General features: G+C 43.7%; 1 pseudogene; it reads right to left on the bottom strand.

Annotated features, from left to right (window-relative positions):
* Positions 1 to 8,484: 8,484 nt before the first annotated feature.
* Positions 8,485 to 8,960, bottom strand: LOC138763429 (large ribosomal subunit protein P1 pseudogene; annotated as a pseudogene).
* Between the last annotated feature and the right edge of the window lie 3,868 nt (positions 8,961 to 12,828).

The raw sequence follows: 12,828 nt of genomic DNA, 5'->3' as shown, positions 1-12,828 counted from the left end.
ATGAGATGACAGAACGCACAAACATAGGGTGAAGTACAGAGTGAGAACATTCAGAAAAACAATCATGATTGAAAGGAAAGCAAACAAATTTTTTTCACTATATTAAGAATAGAGGGATGGAGTCATAAAGCTTAGGGTCTAACTCTTCCATTTGACCAAGCTGGCATTCTTTGATAATCCCATTTGTCTCCATATCCTTCTAAATTATTCCTGTCTATACATCTGTCCAAATTCCCCCACTTCTACAGTTTCCTCTGGCAGCTCATTCCAGACATGGACCACTCTGAGTGAAAATGATACCACCCAGGTCCCTCTTGATTATTTCCCCTCTCACTGAAGCCCTCTTGTAAAGAATTGTCTGTCTTGGGGAGGAGACTGAGCATTCATTTGATCCGTGATCCTCCTGAGATTAATGCAGATGGACAAAAAGGGTGAATCTGCTCAGGTAAGGGGGTAATTGGAAACAAGAAAGGCTGGAATAGAAAATAAAGTACTTGATATCCATCTTCACCAAGGAAACCAGCACCTTTTCTCAGGCAGCAATGATCAATACCAGAGGACATCTGTTGAAGGTGAAAGGACAAAAATTTAAGGGAGAAGTCAGAGGTAGGTCTCTCTCTTTTCCCCCCCCCCAAAAAAAAACAGAATGATGGATGCCTGGAATGCATTGCCAGGTTTGGTGGTGGAGGCAGGTAGAACAGGAACATTTAAAAGGTTCTTGGATAGACACATGGATGGAAGAAAAATGGTGGGTTGTGAGATGCAAGGGAATGAAAGATTGACAGTGGGATTTCATGAATACAGGTCTGCACAACATTGTGGGCTGAAGGGCCTGGAATGCACTTCATTCTTTTATGTTCCACAAAAACACTGCAAAGATCAAGGGAATAGAGATCACAGATGAAGTGACATTGGAAAGCTCTGCTGAAGTTGAACAAATGGATGGGATACAAGTGAGATGGAGGTTGTAGAAAGTATTTCATTATCTTCCAATCATCTGCCAAGGACTAGAAAATAGAGTTAGAGATGTACAGTAAAGGAATGGTCCTTTGAACCTTTGTGTCAATGCTGACTGACCTTTTTTGTCCATTGACACTAATCCTATTTACCTGCACTGTATCTGTATCCTTCCATACCTTGCCTATTTAATTGCCAGTCTGAATGTCTGTGAAAAGTAGTGATTGCATCTCAAAATACTCAGCAGGTTAAGATGCATCTGTGGAAAGAGGAATTTGCTGTAATTACCCAACCATCTCCCACTTGGACCTCAGTGGGTCAAACAACATTAGTTGAGAAAGAAGAGTGGTCATTATCTTGGGCTGGGACACTCTGTGAGATACTGCTTGGCCTGCTGAGATCCTCCAGCAGATTGTGCTCAGCTCAGTATTCCAGCCTCTGCTCTCTCGTGTTTCTACCAGAGTGTTTTCTCCATTTTTTGCTTCTCAGATGGCGTTTCACTGATACCTCTCCAAGACATTTTATGATGCACCATCCTTCACCACATTCTACAAGCTCATATTTGTCTCATTCAATCTCCTGACTTTCACCTTCTCAGGTGTTTCAGGTCGTTGACCACTTTTGAAAAGGAGGCCAAAAAAAAGATTAAACTGCAGGGAGAGTGGGGAGATAGAATGTCCCTGATGGAGGATAACTGGGAAAAATGGTTATCTAGTCAATGAGTGTATGGGAGCAGTGGGGGGTGGGGGGGGGGGGGTGGTGGTTAAAAAAAATCAGCAAAAGGATGTGGAAGTTATGAAATGCAGACAGGAGAATATACGCAGCAGGTGAGAAAGGTTATTTCTAGAGAAATTCTCCAGGCCTTCCATTGAACACAGACCAGTCCAAGTCACATGTCTATGCTGAACATGGTGTCCAAATCAAACTTAAACTATGCTGCTTGCACCTAATAAATCTCTGTCCATCCTCCTCATATTCATGTGTTTATCTAGAAGCCGCTGAAACACTACTATTGAATCTGCTTCCACCATTATACCTGGCATCCTGTTCCAGGTATCCACCACTAAAATTTTTGCCTTCACATCTCTTCGACTCCTCCCCCTCCCCTTAGACACAGGTCTTCCAGTGTGACTGCCATCCCATGGAAAACATTCCGACTGCCCATTCTATCAATGGATCTCATGATTTTATAAACCTCTAGTCCTCCAGTGTGACTGCCATCCCATGGAAAACATTCCGACTGCCCATTCTATCAATGGATCTCATGATTTTATAAACCTCTCGTCCTCCAGTGTGACTGCCATCCCATGGAAAACATTCCGACTGCCCATTCTATCAATGGATCTCATGATTTTATAAACCTCTCGTCCTCCAGTGTGACTGCCATCCCATGGAAAACATTCCGACTGCCCATTCTATCAATGGATCTCATGATTTTATAAACCTCTCGTCCTCCAGTGTGACTGCCATCCCATGGAAAACATTCCGACTGCCCATTCTATCAATGGATCTCATGATTTTATAAACCTCTCGTCCTCCAGTGTGACTGCCATCCCATGGAAAACATTCCGACTGCCCATTCTATCAATGGATCTCATGATTTTATAAACCTCTAGTCCTCCAGTGTGACTGCCATCCCATGGAAAACATTCCGACTGCCCATTCTATCAATGGATCTCATGATTTTATAAACCTCTATCAAATCTCCCCTCAGCCTCTAATGTTTCAGGGCAAAGAACTCAAGTTTGTCCAACCTCTCCCCATGACTCATCCCTTCTAATCCAGACAACCTCTTGGTAAACCTCCTCTGTCCCCTTTTCATCCTTCCTGAAATGGTGTGACCAGAATTGCACAGTCTTCCAAGTTCAGCCTCACCAAAGTTTTATACAACTACAATACAATTACCTTATTCAGTGCCCTGCCCAATGTATCGTATACATTTTTTACCATCCTGTCTACTTGCATGGCAATTTTCAATGAAGATAGGGACCTATTGTTTTTAAATGCAAGAATGAAATGCATTGGGATTCTCTCAGTAAAAACAATGCTGGAGAAACTCAACTGGTCAAACAGTATACTTCATGTAGCAAGGATAAAGATACATAACCAACATTTTGGGCTTGAGCCCCGCCCCCCCCCCATCAAGGTATGGGCAAAATGTGGGCAGGTGCCTGAACAAAATGGAGGGGGGCAGGGAGCACCTGCCCATGATGTCTTAAAAGTAGAGAAGGAGCATTTGGGATGGTATTGAGAATGTTTTGCATGAATTGACAACCCCCAGGTCCTCTGCACAGGCAGGAACCATTTTGTTCAGGCACTTGCCTAGTTGGGCTATCTACATGCTGCTTCAAGAAACTCTTCTGCCCCATTTAAGCCTTTGGTACTATTATTGGGGAAGTTGATGTCTCCTACTACAACAACTTTGTTTTTGCAGGTTTCCGTTATCAATCTAAACCTCTGTTCCTCCACCTGGTGGCTGTTGGGAGGCCTACATTTTGGCCCTATCAGAGTGATTGTACCTTTCTCATTTATGAACTCTTCTGCACTACATCAGTAGTTGAGCCCACCATTGGGTCCTCTGAGTACAACTGTCACACTCTCCTTGGTTAGCAATGCTATGCCTTCTCCTCTCATCTCTTTCTCCATCCTGTCTAAAATACCAAGGAACAATGAGCCAAGGAATCCTGTCCCCTAGTAGCTGCATCTCTGTAATAGCCACCACATCACAATTCCATATCACTCCAAGCTAACTTTCCATCTGATCTACATAACTGGTGTTGACAACATCCTCATTCTCCATCAACTTTCATGTTATCCATAAACATACTGATCATAACTCCTGAATTCATCATTAATATACATCACAAACAACAAGGCACTGATCTCTCTGGTATGCTACGAATCTCAGACTTTCAATCTGCAAAATATCCATTCACTACCACCCTCTGTCTCCTAACTTGCTGTTTGTAAAACATGCAAATGATTTTGATATGGATGTATGAGGAATGGATCAATGAGTTCTCAGATGACAAAGATTGGTGGAAATGTTGATCATCTGGAGGGTAGTCTGGGGCTATAGGGAGAAATCGTTGTGTTGGGAAAATGGGCTGAGAAGGTTCAGCTTGACAAATATGAGGTGATGCATCTTGGGAGCACTAATGAGGCTCAGATATGCATCATGAATAGGCTTGAGTGTATTAAGGAACAGAGGACCTTGGTGGAAAAGTTCAAAGGTCCTCAGAGGTGATAATGTGGTTAAGATGAAATATGTGAAGTTGCTGCATTGAATATAAATGTCAGAAAGTCACCCTCTAAATTTTTAAAACATTGGACAGAGCTCAGCTGGATGTCATGGTCATCTAACTTGGAAATATATCAATGAGGAAAAAAATTACAAGGATATAATTGAGATTTGAGCTGAGTTTATAGGGAAAGGTTGAAGAGATCAGGTCTTTATTCCTTGGATTCAAAGAGGAGAGATTTAATAGAGGTATACAAAATTATGAGGGATATTGATAGGGTAAATGGAAGCAGGTTTTTTTTCTCCTGAGGTGAGGTAAGACAAGAATTAGATTAAGGGTGAAAGGTGAAAATTGAGAAGAACTTCTTCACTCAGAATGGTGATAGTGTGGAATAAGCTGCCAGTGGAAGTGGTAGCTGTCGATTTGATTTTGACTTTATTAGATAGGTACATGGATGCAGTGGGTATGGTCTCGGTGCAAGTTAATGGGACTGGGTGTAATAATAGTTTTGCACAGACTAGATGGGCCAAAAGGCCTATTTCTGTGCTGTCATGTTCAATGGTGTAAAGCTCACCACTTTCTTGGAAGGATGTGAGGGTGTTTGAGAGCATGCAGAGATTCCCCCAGGATGTTGCCTGGGATGGAATGTTTCATTCTGAAGAATGAATGAAGGGGCTTGGTCTGTTCTGAGCACGTTTTCCTATTGCTCTTGATCTTCTGGGTACAATGCCCAAGAGATCAGTGGAAGCAGAGTCACTAACAGTATTTGACAAGTTCAGATGAGCACTTGAACAGCCTTGGTCTGGAAGAACATGGGCCAAAACCTGGCAGGAAGAATTAACACTGATGGGTGCTAACTGGTCAGGTTGGCACACCACCCTGTATGACTCAATGACCAGGCCAATTTTGGATCAAATTAGCCAGCTTGCCTTAGCTGGAGGAGCCTACCATGCAGTGTATTTACTGGTCCATATAGACAGTATCCACGGCCCTATCTTTAGCCAGAAGGAGGTTCCAATAGTGGGAGAATCTAGGACCAGATGGCCTCAGAATAAAAAGATGTCCCATTAGAATAGCTTTGAGGAGAAATTTCTTCAGCCAGAGCATGGTGAATCTGTGGAATTCTTTGCCACAGATGGCTGTGGAGGCCAAGTAATAGGGTAGATTTAAAGCAGAGGTTGACAGGTTCTTGATCAGTGAGGTTATCAAAAGTTACAGAGAGAAGGCAGGAGAGTAGGGTTGATAGAAAAATTATATTAGCCATGATTTCAATGGCAGAACAGATTCAATAGCTTCATTCTCCTCCAACATCTGTTCTCTTCATCAGTGGTCCTAAACCTTTCATCAGGAACACTGCCTTCTATAAGCACTCTTTCTGTCTGATACATCTGATTGTAGTTTTTTGAAGTTATTACAAAATATATTGATGAGGGCAGTCTAGTTCTGCAGTCTATGTGGATTTTGGCAAGGCCTTTAACAAGGTGCCATGTCCAAAAGGCAAAAGCTCATTAAATCCACTGCAAAGTTATGAAACTGGATTCCAAATTGATTTAGAGTTAGGACACAGAGGTGCCATGGAGGAGTAGTTTTTGTGATTGGAAGCAGGGGTCCACCACAAGATTTGTTATGGGTCCTGAAATGTTTGTTTTTTGCATTAATGATTCAAATATGAATGCAGGAGCTATGATTAGGATGTTTGCAGGCAACACATAAATTGGCAGTATTCTTAACAGTAAGGAGGAAGGTCTCAGCTGATGGTTTGATACCTATCAGTTGGAGAGAGAGTTTAACCCTGAGATGCATTTTTGCACTCTGGCAGGACTAACAAGGGGAGGACATACACTGACTGGTAGAGCTCAAGGGAACATTGAGGAATCTCTGACAGTGGCAACATAGGTGGATAATGCAGTAATATACAGCTCTTGTCCTCATTAGCAGGGTCATGGAATAGAAAAGCAGGGTACTAATGGTACAAACTTCATAAAACATTTGTTAGGGGACAGCTAGAGTTCAGGTTTGATGATCACACTCCAGGAAGGGCACAGATGCTCTGGAGAGCATACAGAGAAGAATTACAAGGATAAGGCCAGGACTTAAGGGGCTGAGCTATGGGCAGAGGTTGAGCAGGCAAAGGCTTTATTCATAGGAGCACAACAGGGTGAGGGGCAATCTTAGAGAGGTGTGCAAAATCATCAGGGGAAACACAGAGAATCTCAAGTCCAGAGTAGGGGAAATTGGTAACCAGAGATCATGGGATTAAACTGAGATAGAGAGATTTAACAGGAACCAAAACAGAAAGAGCTTTTAAAAAACAGAGAGAGGTGGGAGTATAGAATAGGCTGCCAGAGGTGGTGGTTGATGCAGGTACTATTGCAATGTTTTAGAAACATATGGATGGATTCGTTGATAGGATAGGTTTCGTGGGATATGCAGGTGGGAAACTTTGGTCAGCATGGACAAGTTGGGCCAAAAGGTCTGTTTCCACTCTATCACTCTAATAGTGCTGGGAATGGAGCATTTTGATTTAGAGCAGAGGTGGCTTAAACCAGAGAACAGTGAGTGTAAGAGGTTGGAGGTTTAGAGGGATGTGAGGAAGAGGTTTCTCACCTGTGTGGTCAGAATCTGAGATTTGCTGCTTGAGGGGATGGGAGAAACAGCAACTGTCTCATGTTGACAAAGTATCCAGATAAGCATTTGAATTGCAAGGCAGAGAGATCGATGGAAGTGCTGGTGAATGGCATGTTCTGATGGTGGAGCAAACAGTTATGTCTGTGACCCATGACACTAAGATTCTAAAACTACATTACTACAGGTTAGTAAACTGATGCAAGAACAGTCCCAACAGATGGTGCAGAAACAGCTAAAATCCTTCTCTGCCAACTTGGAGAAACTAGGTGAAGTCAATCAAAAAAAGGTAAAACAACATTATTTGCATATTAATAGGCATGTTTTCTGGTTGGCAATCAATGGTGAGCGGAGTGCCTCAGGGGACTCCCTGTAGCCAACCATTTGACAAACCATTCCTGCAATGACATGTCTGTCCCCATGGTAAGGCCAAACACATACTCTAGGAACACCACATCACATTCTGCCTAGACAGCCTTGAAATTAACAGCACTAGGTAACTGCCACCCCCATCTGATCCCACTGTTCCCATTTTTTTTTTTACTTCCCTCTGTCTACCCTGCTTCCTACACCTGTTCTTTCACCTCTGGGCCCTTTCCCAAGCTTCTTCCCCCATCTGGAAATGTAATTTCTCATCATATTTTGTGGGCATCTTGTGGGCTCTCCAGCACTGTACTTTGCTTAGGAACAAGATCCCTGGATCATTTTCCTGCTTCTTCCTCACAGTCTCTCATGTTGTCTGCTTGGGCTCCCTCACACAACCATCAACAGTGATCACCTAACTCACAGCAGAACCCTTGTTAATGAGTGTTCACAGGAATGTAGCCTTGAGAGGGGTTGTTACCTGGGGACAATTAGAACATTAAAAGATTTTTCTTTTTTTAAAAAAAGAAACTCCACATGAAAAATCATTTTTGTACTAAATTAATGCAAATAAAGTAGATGAGAAAAATAGATTCTCACCGAGTCTAACATCGAGCGTACCAAAAGGCAGATGAAATCATGGGCTTGGGAAGAGGGAAATATCACAGGGAGCACAAATGCCCTCAAAGAATACATTTTGAATTCAGAGGATTCTATCCCTGGCTCTAAAACACTGGCACCGGCTCTGTGTAAGGAATTTGTACATTCTCCCCATGTCTGCCTGGATTTCCTCCAGGTGCTCAGAATCCTCCCACCCTCAAAAAATATACCGGGGTTGTAGTTAATTGGTTTTTTGGGTAGCAAGGGCTTGTGGGCTGTAAAGTCCTTCTATTATATGCTGCATGTCTAAATTTTGTCATTTCAAACAAGGGAGAAAGGAATAATAGGATGCGTTGAATGAGGAAGTAATGAGGTGGCTTGTGTGATCTGCTGGATTGAGCAATCAGCATCAGCGCTGTAAATGCGACGTACTTCAGCACAGCCCAAATGCAGTCTGCAACCGAGTATAGGGATCCAAAAAAAATCTCCACATCATACCAATAGTACTGTGAGAAAGAAAACAAAATCTGCAGTCATTCAACCCACTAATGATACCAATCCCATTCACCAGCACTTAGCCCACAGTCTACCATACCACCGTGATTCAAGTGCCTATTCAAATGCTTCTTAAGTGTAGTGGGGGTCACCTGCTCCACCACCACCTCCAATGGCAACCATCTTCCTTTTTTTTTAAGAATAAAAATCTTCAATTTTTATTTGTAACAAACGTTTCCCTGCATGTTTAGTCAAAGAGACCAAAGCCCATGACATCATCAGACTCTTCAGATTCTTCCTGTTTTTTCTCCTTTTTCTCTTCCACAGCAGCAGGAGAAGCAGAGGTCGCTGCAGCAGCAGCAGAAGCCGGAGGGCCACCACCACCAATGCCAACATTGCAGATCAGACTGTTGATGTCAATGTTTGCCAAAGCCTTGGCAAAAAGATTGGGCCAGAAAGGCTCAACAATAACCCCAGCTGTCCTGATGAGGGCATTCAGTTTGTTTTCGGTCACAGTGACCTCGTCGTCGTGCAGGATCAGGGCGCTGTAGATGCAGACGAGCTCGGATGCGGATACCATGGCGCTGGATCTCTGCGGGTTCGATGGTGCTAGTTGCTGGGTGGGATTCGGCCTTAGCTTCGATCAGAAGGACAGAACACTTCCGAACCGGACGGAGAAGAGGGCAACCATCTTCCTGATGAAAAATATTCTTCCTCAGCTCCCCTCTAAACCCAACTCCTCACTTTAAAGTTAGAATCATAGAACCAGTGGAAAAAGTCTACTTGCAGGTACTCTATTGATACCCTTCAATTTTGTATACCTCAATGAAATCTCCCTTCATTCTACAATCCAGGGAATAATGCCCTAATCTGTTTAACCTTTCCCTGTAATTCAGTTCCTGAAGTCCGGGCAACATCTTAGTAAATCTTCTCTGCACTCTTTCTATCTTATTGATAGCTTTCCTGTAGTTAGGCAATCAAAACTGCACACAATACTCACAAATTTGGCCTCACCAATGTCTTATACAACTTTACTAACATCCCAACTCCTATAATTGATACTTTGATTTATGAAGGCCAATATCCTAAAAGCTTTCTTTACAACCCTGTGACGCCACTTTCGGGGAATTATACATCTGTAGTCCCAGGTCCCCCTGTTCTACCACACTCCTTCGTCCTCTACCATTTACCATCTATGCCCCTTCTTGGATGGTCCTTCCAAAATGCAACACCTCGCATTTTTCTGCATTAAATTCCATTTTTCAGTTCTTTTTTTCCAGCTGGTCCAGATACTTTGAAAGCCTTCCTCGCTGTATGGCATACCCATGTCAGAGGTGAGCTGCACGCCAGCAACACCCAAGAGAATGTTGAAAATTATGGGGCCACTGCTCCCACCTAGCATGAAAGACAGGGTCTGAAGACCTTGCCATAATAAAATCATTGCACATTTGAACAGCAGAGCATGGTTGCCAAATGCACTATGACATGCAAGCATGATGAGATTTTGCCAGAAAGGTGAATCACCATCTGTTGTTTCAGTGGACTTTTCATTATTGACCCAGGACCACAAGGAAACTCAGCAGAGCTCACAATTCTGGTGTGAGATGGGTGAAGCAAAACTGATCCATCTGGGCAAACAAATTTCAAGCATATGCAATTCCACACCTGATTGCCACAGCTTGCACTCAATGTCAGCAAAACCAAGGAGATGATTGTGGACTTCAGGAGGAATTCAGGGGAACACATCCAAGTCCTCATTGAGTGCTCAGTCGTGGAGAAGGTCAACAACTTCAAATTGCATCTGTCCTGGAGCCTCCACATTGATGCAATCATGAAGAAGGCTCGCCAGAGGCTATACTTTGAGAGGCATCTGAGGAGATTTGGTATGACACCAAAGACTCTCAAACTTCTACAGGTGTACCGTGGAGAGCATTCTGGCTGATTGCATCACTGCCTGGTATGGATGGAGGTGCCAAGTCTCAGGACAAGAATAAACTCCAGAGGGTTATTAACTCAGCCTGCAAATCACAGGCACTAGAGTTCACTCCATCGAGGACATCTACATGAGGTGGTGTTTTAAAAAGCAGCCTCTATCCTCAAAGACCCCCACCACCCAGGCCATGGCCTCTTCACTGCTACCACTGGGGGAAAAAGGTACAGGAGCCTAAAGATGAGCTCTCCACAGCCCAAGGACAGGGTTCTTCCCAGCTGCCATCTGATTCCTGAATACTCAATGAACCAAAGACACAGCCTTACCTTTCGTGTACTATTATTTTTATTATAGTTTTTAAAATTGTAATTTTGGAAGATGTTTATAATATGAATGTTTGCACTTTTATGCTGCCACAAAACATCAAATTTCATGATAATAAATTCTGATCAATGTGTCTCTCCACAATCTCATGCACTGCCAGACTGAGGCCACCCACAAATTAGAGAAACAACACCTAATATTCCATCTGGGCATTCTCCAACCAGGTAGCATTAAATTTAACTTCTCCAGTTTCTGTTAAACCTGTTCCTCATCTCTCTTTCCCTATCCCTCTGTCTCCTTTCTTCCAGATCCTTCTCCCTTCCCCTTCCATTCAGAGAGCTACCCCCTCTTCCTATCATGTCACTTTTTCTTTTACTTCAGCCCTGCAATCCACAACCACCTCTGACTCGTTAGCCAGTACTCTTTTCCCTGTCCCCTTCCCTCCTCTCCCCACCCACCCTGCCTATCTGCATTTTGCTCACACCTTGACAAAATGGTCAGGCCCAAAATGTTCATTACCCTTTGCTTTCTACGAATGTTGTGTGTCCTGCTGAATTTCTCCAGTATTTTTGTGTATTGCACTCAAACATATTCTTGTGGGATTCTTATCCCATTCCTCCACTGCACAGTCCAGGACAGGTCCAATCTAGGTTAATTACAGGACATACCTCTCCATCCCATCAATGAATTCCACCTAGGTAAAGCATGCTGAAGAAAACAAAGCCTCATCTGCACTGCCCAATCAGGTGTTACAGAAACAAAGTTCCTCTTCTTTCCACATCTAATCAGACAAGAGTCCAAAGGCCAACAGACAAACATACAGGCTAATGTACCCATTGAATATTTGCCAGGCAGGTACACAATGAAGGGCAATCTCAAAGTTTCCACAAAGCTCCCACTGGGATGGGCACAGCACTAGGAACAAACCCAGGTATTGACCTTGCTCACAACTCAAATCCTGGAGGTGTGGATTATGATCAATATTCAAAGAGAGAGAAACAGGATAGGTTGCATAGAGCTGTGTTTGCAGTAAAAACACCAAAATGCTGGAGGAACTCAGGTGGTCTATTCAGCATCTATAGGAGACAAGGATATATTTCTGCCTTTTTGGGTCTGAGCTGTCCAAGAGGGAAAAAATAAAGTCAGAAAAGCCAGAACCAGGATATATCAGAAAATCTCAGAATCCAGACTAACAAAAGGTGTTAATTGGATGTAATAAAGGGATGAGGTAGAATTTATCATGTCTGTGCAAAAGGAGGGAAATGAGATTATGAAGGGAGCAAGGGGGTGGGGAGGGTGGTTTAAAGGAAAGCCAGAGAAGTCAATATTAATGCCATCTGGTTGGAGGGTACCCAGTGGGGAGATGAGGTGCTGTTCCTCCAATTTACATGTGGTCTCTGTCTGGCAATACACGAGACCATGGACAGACATGTTGGCAAGGGAATGGAATGGAGAATTGAAATATGTAGCCACTGGAAGATCCACACTATTGTGGCAGACAGAGCTGAGGTGCTCAATAAAGTGATATCCCAGTCTGCGTTCAGTCTCCCCGATGTCGATGAGACCACAGCGTGAACACCAGATGCAGTAAAAGACCCCTGCAGATTCACAAGTGAAATGTTGCTTCACTTGAAGGACTGTTTGGGGCCCCGAATGATGCTGAGGGAGGTGGTGTGGGCATAAGTGGAGCATCTCCTATGGTCACCAGTTGGGGGGGGGGGGGGTTAGGTCCCAAGGGGACAATTGGTGGGGAGGGAGGACTGGTCAAGGGAAATCACAGAGGGAGTGGTCACTGCAAAAGGTAGAGAAGGGACTGTGTGTTCAGTGGTGGGATCATGTAGTAGATGGTGGAAATAAGAGGAGGATGTGTTGGATGAGGAGGCTGATGGGGTGGCAGGTAAAGACAAGAGGACAAGGGGCAGAGGGGGCCAGGACAGATGTGCAGGTAATGGACAACATGCAGGTGAGTGCCGAGTTGATGGTGGTGGAAGGAAAGCCACGTTGTTTGAAGGAGGACATCTCTGATGATGTGACTTGGAAATCCTCATCCTGGGTGAAGATGCGATGGAGACAGAGGAATTGAGAGAATGGAATCCAATCCTTACATGGGGACAGGGTGGGAAGAAGTGTAGCCGTAAACAGTTATATGGTTATGGTTAGGTGTGAGCGACAAGACAGACAGTGACTGTTTCTAAAGAGGTACCAATTGAATTTGAGGTCAAGGTGGAAGTTGGCAGCAAAGTGGATGAAGTCAACAAGATTATCATTGGTACATGAGACAGCAGCAGTGAC

The sequence above is a fragment of the Narcine bancroftii genome, chromosome 5 (genome assembly GCF_036971445.1).
Source record: "Narcine bancroftii isolate sNarBan1 chromosome 5, sNarBan1.hap1, whole genome shotgun sequence".
NCBI lineage: Eukaryota > Metazoa > Chordata > Chondrichthyes > Torpediniformes > Narcinidae > Narcine > Narcine bancroftii.
This window is presented reverse-complemented; position numbering and strand designations above follow the sequence as displayed.